A 19,955-nucleotide genomic window follows, 5' to 3' on the forward strand; every position below is an offset into this window, starting at 1 on the left:
ATTATGTTCGTGGTACATGTTATTACATGGCTGATGCATCACTGTTTCGTTAGAGATTTCTGATATTTTAACCGAATAAATAAAAATAGTTTTGGCGCGATCACGCCATCTGCCCTCTGACAAACTATAAAGCAGATTTTATCAAGTAGCCTATGTGACTTGTATATGTATTTCACATTTCATTAATCATACTTTATATGCATTATCTTCTTCCATGTGTTTTTAATAAAGTCCTTGCAGTGCTTCACATATATCACTGCAGACACTAGGAACTATTTGAGTTACAGTAGCTGTTGAAATCCGAAACAATTTTTGACGTAAATACCTCCAGTAGCTAACAAGCAGAGTGTAAATGCTAGTCTTTAAATATCAGAGTCGTACATCATCATTTGTAGCTCTTATTAATTTCGGTGCTTGCTAAGAAAAACTGCAGAGAAATTCCGCCTTATGCAAGATACCGTTTTCTTATTTTGTTATTACCCAACAATGTTTCCGCACTTTCTATGCAATCTTCACTGGAATTTATTTTTTTTCTCTCGCGTGATTCTGTTATTTGTGTAAGTTAGTATTTCTTTATCAACCGTACATTCTACATCCTTCCTAGTTGTTTTTTTTTCGATGTTGATGTCTTGGTCCTCTTGTTTAGGACGTGTTAAAGCATTTACTTCTTTTGTTGCTCTCATTTCTGCCCTTTTTGCACTCACGTTTGATATAATTTATCTACAATGCACATGTTTTTTGCCGCGATTTCGCGTGTTATCGTAACATCGACCATCAGTCTCGCGTTCCGTCAAATGTCGTACATGAGCCTTTCCTAAGGACGACGAATACACATCTCTGGTGAAGTGCTTGTGCTCTGCCACTGAACTGGTTAATTATGTAGAACTATACACAGCTTGGTGAGAGATTCCAACATTGAAAAAACAGTCATGCACCAATATGGTGCGACGGTGAATTCCTTAGTAATGCGAGCAGTTTCATGTCATTTGTATCGAGCTAATATGTTGTTAGATTAGGACTGCCATAATTTCCCAAAATTCTGAAATTAACAATAGAACTGTGGAACAATGCTGTGGGGCTGCTCAAGCGAAGAAAGGTTGGTTGACAGCTGCTGACTAGACGTCATCAATAATTGCGAGGACTGCGTATGTAACGTAATTATCTGATGCAGTAATGGTATAATTACATTCATTCATCCATTCAGGAATATCTTATATTACATAGAGTTCATACTGGTTAATAACTCTAGGATATAAACATTAACTACACTACTGGCCATTAAAATTGCTACACCACGAAGATTACGTGCTATAGACGCGAAATTTAACCGACAGGAAGAAGATGCTGTGATATGCAAATGATTAGCTTTTCAGAGCATTCACACAAGGTTGGCGCCGTTGGCGACACCTACAACGTGCTGACATGAAGAAAGGTTCCAACCGATTTCTCATACACAAACAGCAGTTGACCGGCGTTGCCTCGTGAAACGTTGTTGTGGTGCCTCGTGTAAGGAGGCGAAATGCGTACCATCACGTTTCCGACATTGACAAAGGTCGGATTGTAGCCTATCGCGATTGCGGTTTATCGTATCGCGACATTGCTGCTCGCGTTGGTCGAGATCCAATGATTGTTGGCAGAACATGGAATCGGTGGGTGCAGGAGGATAATACCGAACGCCGTGCTGGATCCCAACGGCCTCGTATAACAAGCAGTCGAGACGACAGATATCTTATCCGCATGGCTGTAACGGATCGTGCAGCCACGTCTCGATCCCTGAGTCAACAGATGGGGACGTTTGCAAGACAACAACCATCTGCACGAACAGTTCGACGACATTTGCAGCAGCATGGACTATCAGCTCGGAGACCATGGCTGCGGTTACCCTTGACGTTGCATCACAGACAGGAGCGCCTGCGATGGTGTACTCAACGACAAACCTGGGTGCACGAATGGCAAAACGTCATTTGTTCGGATGAATCCAGGTTCTGTTTACAGCATCATGATGGTCGCATCCGTGTTTGGCGACATCGCGGTGAACGCACATTGGAAGCGTGTATTCGTCATCGCCATACTGGCGTATCACCCCGCGTGATGGTATGGGGTGCCATTGGTTACACGTCTCGGTCACCTCTTCTTCGCATTGACGGCACTTCGAACAGTGGACGTTACATTTCAGATGTGTTATGACCTGTGGCTCTACCCTTCATTCGATCCCTGCGAAACCCTACATTTCAGCAGGATAATGCACGACCGCGTGTTGCAGGTCCTGTATGGGCCTTTCTGGGTACAGAAAATGTTCGACTGCTGCCTTGGCCAGCACATTCTCCAGATCTCTCACCAACTGAAAACGTCTGTCAATGGTGGCCGAGCAACTGGCTCGTCACAATACGCCAGTCACTACTCTTGGTGAACTGTGGTATCGTGTTGAAGCTGCGTGGGCAGCTGAACGTGTACACGCCATCCAAGCTCTGTTTGACTCAATGCCCATGCGTATCAAGGCTGTTATTACGGCCAGAGGTGGTTGTTCTGGGTACTGATTTCTCAGGATCTATGCACCCAAATTGCGTGAAAATGTAATCACGTGTCAGTTCTAGAGTAATATATTTGTCCAATGAATACCCGTTTATCATCTGCATTTCTTCTTGGTGTAGCAATTTTAATGGCCAGTGGTGTAAGATGAAGTAGCTGCCAGAATCTTGGTCTGCACAGTGTAGTGATAGTTAACGCACTATTTGTCCTTTGTGTAACACTTCTCCCCCTCTCGCTAGATCTGAAATGTTTATTTAGCGGTCGTAATTTCATCCAAAGACATCGGAAACTGTTTCAGTTGAGCGTGAAGAAGTTACATAAAGGTGAACAAAGGAAGGTCAAGAGCTGTCAATGCGTACATACTGCCATTCCCACGCCGCTCTTTCTATCTTTTGGTGTGGTTACAGCTTCGTTGATAGCAGTTTGACAGATAATGCTGTGATGAGCCAAAAAATTATGACCACTATCTACCGAGAGATTGATGCTGCTGGTGGAAAAGTGTCGCCTGGCTGGATGAATCACGTTTCTTATTAACTGGATCGATAGTCGTCGCCGGATATGCCGTCATCCAGGCGAACGGCTGATGGAAACATGAACTGTGCCATAGGTGCAGGCCACTGGGAGCAGTATAAATCTATGGGGGTGGTGGTAAGTGAAGGCATTGTGACGGCTGTGGACCAAGTGAAAATTGCTGACCGCCTGTATCCCATCATGGTTGATGTCTGCCCCGACGGTGGTGGCCTCTTCCAATAGGATAACTGACCGTGTCACAAGGCCGTAATTGCGCAACAGTGGCTTCAGGAGCTAGATCGTGAACACACATTCATGTCCTGGCCACAAGATCTGCCTGATCTGAGCGAGGAGGAACACATCTGGGACACTATCGGGCGTCAGCTCTGAACACAAATCACCAGTCTGCAATTATAGGAATAGCGTGGACTGTACATAGAAATCTGCAGCCGAGAGCACCAAACTCGATTAAAACTTTACTCTGGTGAATTCTGCATTTAACCCTGTTAAACGCAAAATTATTGTGCACTGGCCTCGATCGAAGTTAAACGAGGGAGGTGACCGCAGTGAAATTTGATCGTGGCTAACGCCTGGTTCTCTAGAGATGACCAGGGTTTCATAAGCGTACGGTATTAAGATCGCGGCGCGTTTCAGTGTATTGAGTCGGACTCAAGGCATTGTATATCTGCAAGTAAGATGAACACAAAAAGCTTATTAATTTATGAATTGGACTAACTAGCAGTAGAATTAAATTGTGCTTCCACATGTGATCACATTTCCTGTTTTTCTCGAACAAAGGGACCATACTACAGTCGTATTTTTGTAGTTTTATTTATATTTATGGTATGAGAGGTTCAGAACTTAAATATACTTCTCCTGAAGCAGTTTGATGCAATTTTCAAATATTCTCGAGGAAATAGATATTCTCGAGAAAATAAACTTCTAAATTTTCCGATCATGTTTAATATGCTAAAATGTGGAAGATTGTTTTCGACAAGTAATATGGCTCTGTGGTAGAATGTTTGCTCTCTGTATGGCGGCCTGGATTCGATCCCAGACGGATTCAAATTTTTAAAAGAAGATGCATGTTCTATGAGCATATAGGTGAAGTGTAAAATACAAAAATGTAAACACAAATTTAATTTGTCGTTTCTTAACTATGCGGTCTTGATTAACAATCCTTTATACAAGTTTGGTAATAAGTAATTTTTGTTTGCTATGAGAACTGGACATTTAATGCAGTACACAAGGTGATTCAGCTGCCCCTACCGCAGTTTTATGCAACCCGCAATGATATAGCTCGTTTTCATAAACCACGCGCGAGATTTTGACATTCTCTCGCTCGCTTCGCCCAAATTATTAACTGCACAGGAAAAAATGTGCAGGACATTTTTGTAGGAAAATTATTGCAGTTAAATTTTACACTGTGCCAAGTTTTCTCTGGAGGCCTCAGTTTTTGAGTTATTCAAGAAAAACGTATCAAATAGTTCAAATGGCTCTGAAAATTATGGGACTTAATATCTGTGGTCATCAGTTCCCTAGAACTTAGAAGGACATCACACATATCCATGCCCGAGGCAAGATTCGAACCTGCGACCATAGTAATCGCGCGGTTCCGGACTGAGCACCTAGAACCGCTCGGCCACCGCGGCCGGCCAAAAACGTATCAAAATGACCTTCAAACGCACCTGCACGCACACTCGCCACTCGCCACTCACCAGTCATAATTTCTAGTACGTTGTTTGTGGCACTCCATCCCACAATTATACAAAAATTCCTGACTGTACCCGCAAATATTTGTAGAGTGGTAAGAGGGAGTTGCCCCTGAACAACATACTAGAAACTCTAACCAACGGGGGCTGAGTGTGTGATTGGCGGTGCGTTTGAAGGTAACTTTTGTACGTTTTTCGTGAGTAATTCGAAAACTACGGCCTCTAGTGAAAACGTATTCCAGTCAAAATTTAACTGCATTAAATTTCCTACAAAAAGGTCCTGTTCCTTTTTTTCTGTAGGACTAATAGTTTGCGCGTAGAAAGCGAAAGAATATGAAAATGTCGCGCGTGGTTTATGAGGGCCAGCTACAATTTTGCCTCTGGAAACCTACCAGGCAACTGTCGAATCCATGCCACGCAGAATAGCTGCTGTATTGAGTTACAAAGGTGGGTCAACACGCTATTAAGCAGGTAATGATTACGTGCGTGTGCGTGTGCGTGTGCGTGTTTATGCACTAGGCTGTAGTCAGTAATTAACCAGAAGCGTTTTCAATTACGCTACTTCAGTCCTCAGTCACTCGCCATTGCCTTAACTAAACAATTTTTACTCTGGTTAGTGTATTCTGGGATGTCTTTCATGGAAACACTAAATTTTAAATCAGAAACCATTTAGGACAATTGCTGTTTCTTAGCATGGATACACGATTTTTGTTCTTAAACAACTGAGCCACTCGAATCCGACGCAACTTCTTCCTATTGACCACCACGCTCACGTCGAGATGTAACCAAAAACTTGGCGAAATTTCAGTTCGCTGGTATTTATGTTCCCTAATCATACCGTCATCTTTGGAGGAGATAATCGCATCACTAAAACCCTAAACGTGATAGGTATGTAATACATAATTATAGATTCGAAGGTCAATCATAGGTATTTATTTCCAACGCCATTTATTTACAACGTCACTGCGTGGTGGGACAGTAACACATACGGGAAAACTGTTTCTGCCAGCCATAGTTGTGAGGTCATAATAAAGCAAGTTTCCCGTTTTGGTTCCACAAGAAGTAACGTGGGCAGACGTTACTCAAATAATAATGTTAATTATTTAAAATTATATACATACAGTGCATAGAATTGTAACCATTTATCGGTTCAAAAAATGGTTCAAATGGCTCTGAGCACTATGCGACTTAACTTCTGAGGTCATCAGTCGCCTAGAACTTAGAACTAATTGAACCTAACTAACCTAAGGACATGGAATGAACAGGCAGCCACACAATTCAGCTGTGTTTAATTTACGAGAAGTTTCCGGTTGAGACGACATGTCAGTTTGACGTCCGGCGGAGCAACTTCGAATTCCACCATTAGATCGGCTACTAAACAGCTGCTAGTATCGATGTTTTTGTGTAATCGATTTCCACGTTCAAACTGCAGGCATGCCGCATATGATGTTATAAACTGTTATAGGTCCTAAATCTTTCTTTATTCTTTTTTTAAGTAGTGTGTCAGGTATTGCATCCTTCCCTTACCGAATAATTCATTAAAACTACAGTCTTCCACAATATATACACATACAGCTAATAAAATGTAATACTTATGTTTTCTAATTTCGGGAGTCATAACCAGAAAAGACGTCATGATCAACAAGATCTAAGCTATTATTGCTTTTATATATATATATATATATATATATAAATTTTGGACATTTGTAGTAAGTTCCTAGGGACCAAACTGCTGAGGTCATCGGTCCCTAGGCTTACACCCCCCCCCCCCCCCCCCACACACACACACACACACACACACACACACACACACACACACACACACACACACACACACACACACACACACACACACACACACGCGCGCGCGCGCGGGAGGACTCCAACCTCCGGCGGGGGCACCCCACGAACCGTATCAAGGCGCCCTGGATCACGCGGTTACCCTGCGCGACTAGTATTACTTACGCAGTAGACAAGTTGCAGAATGTACTTAGGGTTCTATATACAAAAACTTTTAGTAGGTAATGGTCTAAGTCTGTTCGACGCATATTGCCTCCTTTATGTACCTTATTCTTAACACTATCGAAGAAAAACTTCTGGAAATGTAATCTATCCTATACTGGTTTCCTTACGATGAATAGACAGTCATCGAGCCCAGAGATCGTCCACACTAGAACTGTCAGCATCGCTGTTTGGTAGCTCATGTAATCGATAACAAAACTACAGATATACAAAGCATATCATTATAACCAATATCATGTACCGGCAACACTTAAGCAATTATGTACGGCTGCAGAGACAGCATGGCTCAATATTTCTGCAGGAGACTTCCAACGACTTGAGTTCGTGCGACGTCGAGCTGCTGCACTAGGCCGGGCAAAAGGAGCTCCGACGCGATATTAGGAGGGACCCCATGACTTTTGTCACCTCAGTGTATAACGTTGACTGTTTTGGAGGAGAGTGAACGCACTTTGACGATGGATGGTCGAATTCACAGTTAATCCAGATGCTGCTTCGTATCACATTCCCAGGTCTGATGGAGTAAGTTAATCTGAGCTGAATCGCCATCGTCGCCTGATAGTTCTGTCTATCATCCTTCGACGTCTTCTCCCCATCTTGTGTGTAGCAATTTACGGTCATGTGTTGTTATTTAGCCAACGGCCTTGCCGCAGTGGTAACACTGGTTCCCGTCAAATCACCGAAGTTAAGCGCTGTCGGGCTGGGCTAGCACTTGGATGGGTGGCCATCCGGTCTGCCGAGCGCTGTTGGCAAGCGGGGTGCACTCAGCCCTTGTGAAGCAAACTGAGGAGCCACTTGATTGAGAAGTAACGGCTCCGGTCTCGGAAAGTGACATACGGCTGGGAGAGCGGTGTGCTGACCACGTGCCCCTCCATATCCGCATCCAGTCACGCCTATGGGCTGAGGATGACACGGCGGCCGGTCGGTACCGTTGAGCCTTCCAAGGCCTGTTCGGACGGAGAGAGGAGAGAGAGTTATTATTTAAATAGACAATTACTCTATTTCTATATAGTGGCCTGGGTGTTCTTAAAGTGAATTTCCTGCATTAATATGCTGTCATGAGTGCAGAAAAAAATTGCATTCACCCTACCCGTAGGCCTTGGGGCTATTCACGTTGCAGGACACTCGTGAAAAGAACGTAATTACATCCGCACTTAGAAGATATAGATAACAGAAAGTGCTGCCGTCTTGAGTCTTTACCTAGGTGTTCTGTGCTAATCATCGACTAAACTGGGACCTGTGTGGGCCTAGTGCAAAATATTATCTATCTGCTTATAATCTTAATGATTTAATGTGGAAATCTATTCCGAAAACTCTTGTTGGTGTGTGCTCGTATAAAAAAATTATTCTGGGATTTTTAGTACTACTACAGACGGCATATAAGCACTAGACTGAGGACCTAAGTCTACATTATGTGTATTATGTTATCAATATACATGTCTTAGTTCTACTTACGATATCAGTCATTCATCCATGCTAGGGTAGCCGTATTGCGTTCTTCCAGGGTAGCCGTATTGCGTTCTTCCATATAACTGTGAGCCTTGGGAGCTGCATCTCTCAAATTCAGGCAACCCGCTAGAAACGTTGTTGCCAAACGTGTTCTTCGTTTGGTTTCCTAAAACCGAACGCGAGAACGATACAAAAAGTGGGCATGGGACGGTAATAAGGATCGAATCCAAGCCAAAGGCTGAGCAGTCTCGTGCGCTATCATCTACGCTGTGAGAACAACTGACACTAATTGTATCTGGCGGGCTTGAATTTGCACACAACAGACTGACTGGCTATCATCAGTTCTGATTAACTCGGGAACGGCGCGACGTATCGATTTTTTTGCTTAATAATTGTTTCTCAGCACAACCGATCCTGGAACACCCTTGAAAGCTTTTCAGACTGTTTATGACCAGTGTATTGTAGTAAAGTAGTATAGATTGTCTGCCAGTCTAATTTCAGTCGATTCATTTACGATACAGTCCCAATAGCGAGACATAATAACAACTGTATGTACCTCAACATACATCACTCCGTGTCCCTTGGTTAGACAGTGCTGCGCTACTGCATATTTCTCATGTTTTAGTAATAGTGTGTGGCGATGTTTCTCAACAATCTGTCGGAAATAGTGTGGATTGTCTGGTCAATAAACGTTTTCCCACGATGGGAAGGGTTTTTGTAAAACCTGGCATACATCATCGTCAACCGAGACGAGAAGAGATCTAATCGTGACTGGCGGGTGAAACACCCTTCCAGTATTATATCTTTTTAAAATCCTCCCTACCACTTAAGGTACACTACCAGCGTGTAATAGGAAAGCAACGGATCTACGTACATCTTCTACTGGTTCCGGTGGAGGTCCAAACTTCGAATCACGACGAATGTCATTGTAGCCATTTTGAACCCAAGATTTAGGTCTTTAGTTCTTGTTCAAGGTTTCCGCTTCCGAGACGGCAAAAGCCGTCCTTGCCCACGTTCTTAGGACCTCCGTGCGTTGGTACAATGGGCGACAACTTACCGCATGTAAATACCACTCCAGATGCGTTGGTGTCCTATGAACAATGTGTCAAAGAGCCCCATTATCCTTCCTTCAGACCAGTACGTCCAAAAAAGGAAGCCTTCTACCCATTTCGACCTTTACTGTGAACTTGATGTTGGTGTGTAGGCAATTAAAATGATCCATGAAGTGGCTAAGACAGTCTAGTCCATGTGGCCACACCACAAACGTATCATCGACGTAGCTCCTAAAACAGGCGAGTTCTGAAAAAAGCCGCCTTCAGCGCCTTATCTTAAAAAATCTTACATACATTGGCGACTATGGAGGATAATCGACTCTCTATAGCCACTCCGTCAATTTGTTCAAAACGCATATCACTGAATGAAAAATAGGTAGATGGTACCAAATGATGGCAAGATCGAGCAAATATTGTTCTCACATGAAGATGGCGGCCAGATGTATCGCTGAAAAATTGTCAAGGTGCTTGTGTGATCTAGCTGCAGAACCAACAAGATTACTCAGTTAATATGCCGGCAAGATTTACGCAGTCACAAGCAACGCGGATGTTTGAAAGAGTGCGGCAAAATTTTATGCATACATTGAGACTGGCGGTCGTCACATTGAACACTGCCTATGGGCTTCAATGGTAGGTATAGAATGTGAGTTGTTTATGTCAGTGAAACACTAAACATTCATTTCTGGCATTAGTTTCCGTCTGAAAGCAATCGGATTAATATCCTCCACCAAGACAAAGCGAACCAAAAACATTAAAATGACTGTCAATACTATTAGTGTGACCTAAGCGGCGGGTGACTCAGTAGTTAACGCGCTGGACTCTCCCATTAAGGGTTAGTGTTTCCATGGTTTTCTTTAAATCGATTACGTCTAAGACAGGGATGATTACTCTGAAAGGGGGACAGCAGATTTTTCTTCCCTTATCTTCCTTTCTTTCTTTCTTTCTTCCTTCCTTCCTACCGGTACTTCGAAATAAATTGCAGCTTCCCCTATGTACCTGCGTGTTCGAATTTACATGAGTGCATTGATAACAAAGCATAATCGTTGTAAGTTGTCTGCTTAAGAATGAAGACAATTGTCTCTCTAATGTTCATGTCAATGCAATTTAATTTTCCTCGACTAACTTCATTTAAGCTGATCTTCAAAATGTTGCTGATGACGTGATTTATTTTTAGTATTGGCTTATCATGAAATAAGGCGACCTTCCAATGTACGCAGTTCTTCACCGCATGTGGAGTAAGGCGGGATATGAACATTAAGATCCTCGAAGGATGTGGCTGCTTAAGCGATCTAATTTAACAGCGTCACTGTCTGATCGTACACGATGTGGCCGGTGTCTACGTTAAGACGTCAGTTCTGTTGTAGCTCCTTGTTAACTATGAAAATTGAAGCTTCCCGAATTCCACGCTTCTTGAGTTGAACGTTTTTAAGAGCCGTCCTTTACGGCCGCTGTGGGCGCCATTAAATCTGGCATACCGCCCAGAGGCGGCCACAGCACTGCTGACCAGTTTGCTGTAATTGATGTAAATAGTACTTTTCCTGTCTCCAGACAAACTTCTCCACGCTGACTACTCCTTACAAGAGAAATTATTGAGATGCCTCTGTACAAAACGATTTTAGGTGCCATAAAATGAGTTCTTACAGGATCTGAAATGGAAATGATGCCCAGAAGTCGTCATGATCCTCATTTCGAGTATACCAAACATGACATCTGAATTACTCAGGACAGACGGTTGAATGAAAGTAAGTTCTCTGTTGGAATATGACATAAGCTTCATTCCATGATATAAATACGGGTCCCTGTCTAGTTGCAAAATACGCCAAGTATTATAATGCTTTCAGAACCTTTTTTCTTATTAATAAACGCTTTTACATTGTAAGAGCGGCGGTTCAAAATTAAGAGCCGATCAGTTATAAAGGAACGATTAACTAAAATGATAATTTTAATAACGGTTTCTTTAATTTACGTATTTAATATTACCACCCAATCACATACCATTCCAAACAATTTTTGAATTTTGTAATAACCATCTTCCAACTTTCCAGGTAAAATACCGCTGCCTTCTATTTTACCCAGCCTTGCGTATGACAGTTTTCGAGTTGTCGCAAGAGATGGCAGTTATATAGCATTACTCTTTCATCGGAATTTTTAAGTTGTTTGCCTATTGCAGCAACGTGTGTGGACGTACACGCAGCTTCTTATAGCTCAGAGATTGTAACAGTTCACATAAAGTTGTCCTAGAAACGTCTGGAAATTCCAGAGAAAGATGACGTTTACCAGTTCTCTGTTCATTTTGAACATTTTAAAGACTTTTCTGCATTTAGGGAGCCATTGGCTAAGTTTTTCTTTCACTAATTGCATTGTGTCCTTTGGTGGTTATATATCCAATCACTGATAGTGCTTGGAACCCATTTTAACGGACTGTCTTGCGAAGGCAGACAGCAGTGAACTGTCACCAATAAGAAGTGATCTGTTACAATCCCAACAGGCCAATTCACTGTATTACGTGTGTGCGAAATAGTCAGCCTCGTCAAACGCTTGATACACTGATGTGACAAAAGTCATGGGACAACTCCTGATATCGTGGCGGACCTCCTTTTGTCTGACGTAGTGCAGTGTGGACTCAACAAGTCGTTGGAAGTCTCCTGCAGAATTATTGAGCTATGCTGTCTCTGTAGCCGTCCATAATTGCGAGAATGTTGCCGGTGCAGGATGTTATGCACGAACTGACCTCTCGATTAAGTCCAATAAATGTTCGATGAGATTAATGTCGGACGATCTGGGTGGCCAGATCATTCGCTCGATTGTCCAAAACGTTCTCCCAACCAACTGCGAACAATTGTGACCCGTTGACATGACAAATTCCATCGTTGTTCGGGAACATGAAGTCCATGAATGGCAACAGGTAGTCGTAGAGTTGCCGAACATAACCATTTCCAATCAGTGATCGGTTCAGTTGGACCAGAGGACAGAGTCGATTCCATGTAAAAACAGCCCACAAAGTTATGGAGCGACCACCTGCTTGCACAGTGCCATGTTGATAACTTGGGTCCATGGCTTCGTGGGGTCCGTGCCACACTCGAATCCTACCAACTGAAGTCGGAACTCGTCTGATCAGGCGACGGTTTTCCAGTCCTGTATAGTCCAATCGACATGCTCGCGAACCGAGGAGAGGCACTGTAGTCGATGTCCTGGTGTTAGCAAAGGCATTCGCGTCGGTCGTCTGTTGCCATAGCCGAGCAACGCCAGATTCCGCCACACTGTACGAACGGATACGTTCGTCGTAGGTCCCACATTTATTTCTGCGGTTAATTTGCACAATATTGCTTGTCTATTAGTACCGACAACTCTACGTAAACGCCACTGCTCTCGATCGTTAAGAGAAGGTCTTTGGCCACTGCGTTGTCTGTCGTGGTGAGAGGTGCTGCCTGAAATTTGGTTTTCTCGGTGATCTCTTGATGCAGTCGATCTCTGAATATTGAATTCCCTAAAGATTTCCGGAGTGGAATGTCCCGTGCGTCTAAATCCAACTACCATTCCACGTTCAAAGTCTGTTAATTCTCGTCGTGCGGCGGTAATCACGTCGGAAACCTTTTGACATGAATCACGTGAGTACAAATAACAAAAAATGGTTCAAATGGCTCTGAGGTCAGCAGTCCCCCAGAACTTAGAACTACTTAAACCTAACTAACCTAAGGACATCACAAACATCCATGCCCGAGGCAGGATTCGAACCTGCGACCGTAGCGGTCGCGCGGTTCCAGACTGAAGCGCCTAGAACCGGTCGGCCACACCGGCCGGCTACAAATAACAGCTCTGCCAATGCACTACCTTTTTATACCTTGTGTTTTAGTCATCTGTATACGTGCATATCGCTATCCCATTACTTTTCATCACCTCAGTGTATATTTGATAGGGCCCTAAATTTAAATTCAGTGTTATATTTGATTTGAAAATATTTTCACAAGCTGCGGTACCTCCTTTCTGGTGGAATGACTGTAACTGATCGGCTGTCGGACCCCATACGTCTAATAGGCGCTGTTCATGCATGGTTGTTTACATCTTTGGGCGACTTTAGTGACATCTCTGAACAGTCAAAGGGACAATATCCACACATCTTCAGGAATTCTGGGAACCGAGGTGATGCTTTTGATGTGTGTATAACAGAGGCGGTCAGTGATTAAAGTAAAACATTGTCAAACAAAGCAAGGTAGGCATTGGGCACGAAGTCGATCTGACAGTTAAGCGGTTTTGTTGGTGCTTTCTTTTTCGCTTTATGTACAGAACTAATTGAATTTCTAGAATTTGTCTTAGCTTAAAATTTTTTTACCTTCAATGATGAAATTTGTTATCAATGTTCGTTGATAGTTTCACCTAGTATAGTGTCTTACATTTTTACTTCGTTTTTGTACGTTGTGCGCATAACTGTAGTATTTTCTTGTTCCTTCTCTGTTCATTTAATATACTGCATTAACTAGATAATGTTGTTCGTGCACTGGTACGGAATTTTGTCATTCTTTTCTTGTAACGGCGTGCCGCAGGGTATGAGGGGCTCTCTGGCGGTCACGTTCCTCTAACCACTTCTCGCCTTTGCGTAATTCTGGCGTTAGCGCTAACAGAGGGCGCTGATTATGCGCAGCAGTATGTTTTCTTCCATTGTGGCTTCTTTAACTATTTGTTTTATAGTTTTTGTATTATTATGTGCACTATGAAAGCTGTTTATTACTATGTCATTATCTAGAATATTGGCACCTGTGCATATGTCAAATACTGTCTCTTAACTCTTCCTCATTTTAACAGTCTTAACTTTTGTCGTGTACTATTTCGTCGCTTTTTTATTACTGTAATGCCTCTTATACCTTATAAGCCCATTACAGATTTTACCGATTGTATCCTCCCTTTATTTTACGCTGTTCATTTGCCATTAAAGACTTGTGTAAGCCTACAGTAGCGATATTTGGTGAACGTACAACACAAACATTTTGTGGCTACTGTACGGCAGTTTGTTTTGAACAGTAGTGCTGCTGAAAACATGTCTCGTGCATATGCTGTTATTTATATATTTTTGATGCTGGTGGTGCGGATTTTGCATTGAACCTTTGACGATGCCACTATGGCTGCAGCACACTAGGATATTGTTCTATAAAACAGGTAGGCCTATGCCTCTTCATACTTAAAGCGCACAAATGCATATGTATGTCAGTAGTATTTTTCATTATGGTCTGTTTATTGTTTTAAGCTGTAGACAATCTGCTGATGTATTTATGTTTCCCATAGTTTGCTGCAGATCTGAAGATGGTCAATTATAGACCGAAACCGGCAATCTGCTGACAAAATTTTGTGACCATAGATGTAATGTAAAGGAAATTTTATAAATATTTTGTTCCCCACCACGAGACTGAATGCCGCTTGGTGACGTTGCGAACATGTGACACGGTAAGCAAAGTACGCAAGCGGAGCAGCGACTACTGGGGAATCGTTCAAGCGGTGATATGGGCCATAAATGGGGAAATGCACTGGGACTTAACGTCTGAGGTCATCCGTCCCCTAGACTTAGAACTACTTAAACATAACTAACCTTAGGACATCACACACATCCATGCCCGAGGCAGGATTTGAACCTGCGACCCTAGCAGCAGCGCGGTTCCTGACTGAAGTGCCTAGAACCGCTCGGTCACATCGGCCGGCTCGGCGCATGGAGAAGAGCTTCCCGGAAACTCAGAGCAAGTCAACTGTTCAATTGCTGCTGTCGTGATCGTCTGTGAAATTTGGCTGAACTACAATGAAACCACGAGTAGACGACATGGTGGTGGACGTCAGAACGTGGAGGTCGGAGGCTCGCCCACTCTGGAAAACAGCGTAGAAGGCGTTCTGTGACAAATCTGACGGCAGAGTACACTGCGTCCGTAGGCACCAGTGTTTCGGAGCTCACTGTTCAACGCACATTGTTGAACGTGGCACTCCACAGCAGATGACATCTACATGTCCCCATGTTGACGCAATGATGTCATAAATTACGTATATAGTGGACTCGGATTCATCGAGACTGGACCGTGGACCAGTGTTGCCTGCACTGATGAATCACGTTGCTTCTTACACCTGGTCGTTGTTTGTGTCTGGGTACACGGTCATCCAAGCAAACGGCTTCTCGTAACATGCACCACGCTACGGGTACAGGCTGGAGGGAGGAGGTTCTGTGATGTGGGCAACATTGACCTGCGCTATAGTGAGAGATGTGGCAGGATTCGAAGGACGACTACAACTGTGGACCCCCCAGGGGGTCCACAACTCTTTTGTGGATACGTGCGTGGCCAGCATGGGGCCCCGAGCCATTGCAGACTTCTTTCTCTCCAGGGCTGCATTTCCTTTCCCTTCCCATCCTTTCCCCTCCTTGCTCCTTTCCCCTCGCCCTCACCTCTCCCTCCCTTGGTGTCCCTGCTTATGTTCGCCCCGCTATCCTCCTGGTTCTGTTGGTTTTCCAATTCGGCTTTGTTGCATAATCGTCTCCTCCTTTTGGCATTCCTTGGTCCCCCTCTGGGGTTTGACCTCCATTCCAAAATTTCTCCTCCGTAGTGTGAGCCATTTGGGGAAGAGCACCTTACCTAGTGTCTCCGACGTGCGCCCTCCTAGTACATTCCACCTTTTCTTTCACGTCGTTGTCTGATACTAGGGTGCATAGCCAGCACGGTAGCCAGCCCGTGTGGTGGGGTCGCTATGTACCCTTTTGGTTGAGCCCCCTGAACACACAGGGATCACACCTCTGATACCTGAGCTGTGACCTCCTCATGCATGCCTTGGAGTGGTTGCTCGTCATCCTGGAGCATCGGAACTCCCGGCAATGGCCGCCGTGCCAGACGGCCCTTGCTGTGGCTGGGTGGCGCCCGTGAGGAGAGCCCCTGATCGGAGTGGGTGGTATCAGGGCGGTTGCTATGCAAATGAAACGCATACGGGTCCAGAACTCTGGCCATTCTTCTGCGGCCGTCTCTCTGCGTGGAACTGATTCCTCAAGTGCTGCTTCTCTTGCCCCTTCGGCCTTCCCTTCCATGGCCACCCCCTGGGAAGAGGGTCAGGCCCGTCATCTAGGGGCAAAACCTTTCCCACGTTATCTAGTTTGCACGAGGACTGATGGAGATACTTTCACCAGTGTCAAACCTTTATTCTTTGTGGAACACATTGAAGACAAGTTTGGCGAAGTGGACTCCCTGAGCAAGATGCAGTCGGGTTCGTTGCTGATGAAAACTACTTCAGCTGCCCAATCTGCGGCCCTTCGTGCCTGTACCCATCTTGGCACAATCCCTGTGTCCATTACCCCCCACCAGTCTCTAAATATGGTACAAGGTGTGATTTTTCACAGGGACCTCATCCTTCAAACTGATGAGGAATTTCGGGACAATCTCAGACGGCGGGGTGTTCACTTTGTTCGGCGTGTTCAGAAGGGTCCTAAAGACAATCGTATTGATACTGGTGCCTTAATCCTGGCCTTTGAAGGGGATACCCTTCCTGAGAAAGTTAAGATTATGGTCTATCGCTGTGATGTGAAGCCGTACATCCCACCTCCTGTGAGGTGTTTTAAGTGCTTGCGGTTTGGTCACATGTCTTCCCACTGTTCCCAGGCCCCTCTCTGTGGTGACTGTGGACGTCCACTCCATGAGGGGAGTCCCTGTGTTCCCCCTCCTGTATGTGTAAATTGTCATGGTAGTCATTCTCCACGTTCACCAGATTGCCCAGTATATAAGAAGGAAAAAAAGATACAGGAGTATAAGTCCCTCGATCGTTTAACCTACACAGAGGCCCGTAAGAAATATGCAAGACTTCACCCTATGTCCATGACATCTAGTTACGCCTTGGTTACATCTTCACCCCTTCCTCCCCCTTCCTTACCCCCATCCCGGACTCCTCCCTCCCCCTCTCCCCTGCGGCTCCCACACCTTCTCCTATGGGCGCTGCTCCCCCTCCCCAGCCGGAGAAGTGTCCCACTCCTTCGGCGTCTACCGGTCAAGGGCGCCTCTCCCGGGATGCCCCTTCCCGGCACCTTCCAGGCCAAAGGTCTGCTGCCGCGCGACGACCGCGAGAGCCGCGGTCTGTCGGCCCCCAGGTCGCCCGGTCTCTTTCTGTTCCTGATCTTGCTGCAGCTGGCTCCTTTATGCCACACAGCCCTCCTCGATCTCAGCCTGAATGGAAGAAGAAACATAAGTCCCGGGACAAAGAGCCTCTGGTGTCACCGGAGGTCCCTCCCCCAACTTCACAACCGGATTCTGACCTGTCGTTCATGGATGTCGCCCCCTCCTTGTCGGTGACGGGTGGGGACCCGGCGGTATGACTGGATTTAGCGTGTTCAGCCCCCATTTAAACCATCGTTCTGTGGTTCTCCAATGGAATTGTAATGGATACCATCGTCATCTTCCGGAATTGAAATCCCTTCTTTCGTCCTACTCTGCAGCTTGTGTGGTTCTCCAGGAATCTCATTTTACTGATGCTCACTCACCGACCCTCCATGGGTTCCGTGTTTTCTGTCGAAATCGGGTCGGACCCCTTCGGGCTTCTGGTGGCGTTTGTACGTTGGTACGTACAGACATTGCTAGCACGTGGATTCCTCTTCAAACTACATTGGAAGCGGTTGCTGTTAGGGTCCACCTAGAATCTGCAGTCACAGTTTGCAATCTTTATCTCCCTCCTGACAGGACGCTTACACCTGTTGCCTTAACTGCCCTTCTTCAGCAACTTCCTCCTCCCTTCCTCCTCCTTGGGGATTTTAATGCTCATCATCCTTTGTGGGGCAGTGCCTTTCCATCTAGACGAGGTCTTCTTATAGACCAATTTATTGCTGACCACGACCTGTGCCTTCTTAATGATGGCTCCCCTACTCATTTCAGTGTCGGTCATGGTAGCTTTTCTGCCATTGATCTTTCTCTTTCTTCTCCCTCTCTCCTCTCTTCCTTACACTGGTCGCCACACGACGACCTTTGTGATAGTGACCATTTCCCGTTGATTGTCACGCTCCCTTCCCGCTCCCCGATGGACAGGTTACCTCGTTGGTCTTTCCAACGCGCCGATTGGCCTCTATACACTGCACAGGTCGTGTTTTCTCCCACTTTGTCGGGTTGTATTGATGACGTCCTACGTGACATGTCTGACGCGATTATTCGCGCTGCTAGCCTTGCTGTCCCGCGCTCATCTGGACCGTTTCGTCGTCGGCCAGTCCCGTGGTGGATTACGGCCATTGCCATTGCCATCCGTGATCGCCGTCGAGCTTTGCAACACTTTAAGAGGCACCCGTCCGTAGCCAGCCTTACTACCTTCAAACGCCTTCGCGCTAAAGCCCGTTATTTAATCAAACAGAGCAAGCGGATATGTTGGGAACGATTCGTTTCTTCCCTTGGTTCTACTGTCCCTCTGTCACGGGTATGGGCTACACTTCGCTCTCTCCAAGGTTGCCATCGGCAGTCCACCCTCCCAGGCCTTCACCTCCCAGATGGCATTTTTACGGACCCATTAGTTCTTGCAGAACATCTTGCGAACCATTTTGCAGTGGCATCAGCGTCAGCCTCCTATCCAGCTGCTTTCCTTCATCAAAAACAGCGGGCTGAAGCTCCCACCTTATGTTTCACCACTTGTGAGTCAGAATCTTACAACGAACCTTTTACTGAATGGGAATTTCTTTCTGCTCTATCTTCTTCTCATGATACGGCCCCTGGCCCAGATTCCATTCATAAGCAACTGCTTCAACATTTCAGTACTCCACAACGGCAACATCTTCTTCGAGTGTTTAACCGTATCTGGCTCCAGGGTGACTTCCCTTCTCAGTGGAGGGATAGCATTGTGGTTCCTGTCCTTAAGCCTGGTAAGAACCCCCTATCTGTTGACAGCTATCGGCCAATTCGTTTGACCAATGTTGTTGGTAAGTTACTTGAACGGATGGTAGCCCGTCGGCTCAATTGGGTCGTCGAATCTCGGAATCTATTGTCCCCTTATCATTGTGGCTTTCGAGAGGGACGGTCTCCAATCGATCAATTACTTCGCTTGGAATCCGCAGTTCGGCAGGCTTTTTCCCGGCGCCACCATTTGGTTGCAGTGTTTTTTGACCTTCGCAAGGCCTATGACATGGCCTGGCGCCATCACATCTTACTTACCCTTCATCAGTGGGGTCATCGGGGCCCACTCCCGATTTTTATCCGCCAGTTCCTGATCCATCGGTCATTCAGAGTTCGAGTTGGTACTGCTTTTAGTTCTCCACGGACCCAGGAGACGGGCATCCCACAGGGTTCTGTCTTGAGTGTCCTTCTTTTCCTCATTGCTATCGATGGACTTGTGGCCTCTGTCAGTCCCTTGGTCGCCCCTGCCCTGTATGTGGATGATTTCTGCATTTGGGTTAGTTCCTCCTCGATGGCATCTGCAGAACGGCAGCTCCAGGTGGCTATACGGCGTGCCTCTGCATGGACCCTCTCACACGGGGTTCAATTCTCTCCTTTAAAATCGCGAGTGGTCCACTTCTGTCGCCGTACTTCAATCCACCCTGATCCAGAGCTCTATCTCGCTGCACAACGATTGCCTGTGGTCCCACAGTTTCGTTTCCTGGGTCTTCTTTTCGACATCAAGCTCACTTGCTGCCCCATATCAGACTCCTGAAGGTAGGATGTTTCCGTAAACTCAATGTCCTTCGCTTCCTTGCCCACTCCTCTTGGGG

The 19,955-nt window shown here is 45.4% G+C and overlaps 1 protein-coding gene and 1 pseudogene across 2 annotated transcripts in view; both read left to right on the forward strand.

The window, feature by feature from the left end:
* Window positions 1-19,955, forward strand: part of LOC126470504 (proton myo-inositol cotransporter-like) — a 500,775-nt gene that overhangs the window by 414,392 nt on the left and 66,428 nt on the right. The window lies entirely within an intron of this gene.
* LOC126472132 (5S ribosomal RNA) lies at window positions 7,405-7,522 on the forward strand (annotated as a pseudogene).

The sequence above is a fragment of the Schistocerca serialis genome, chromosome 3, assembly GCF_023864345.2.
Source record: "Schistocerca serialis cubense isolate TAMUIC-IGC-003099 chromosome 3, iqSchSeri2.2, whole genome shotgun sequence".
In the NCBI taxonomy this organism is placed as follows: Eukaryota; Metazoa; Arthropoda; class Insecta; order Orthoptera; family Acrididae; genus Schistocerca; species Schistocerca serialis.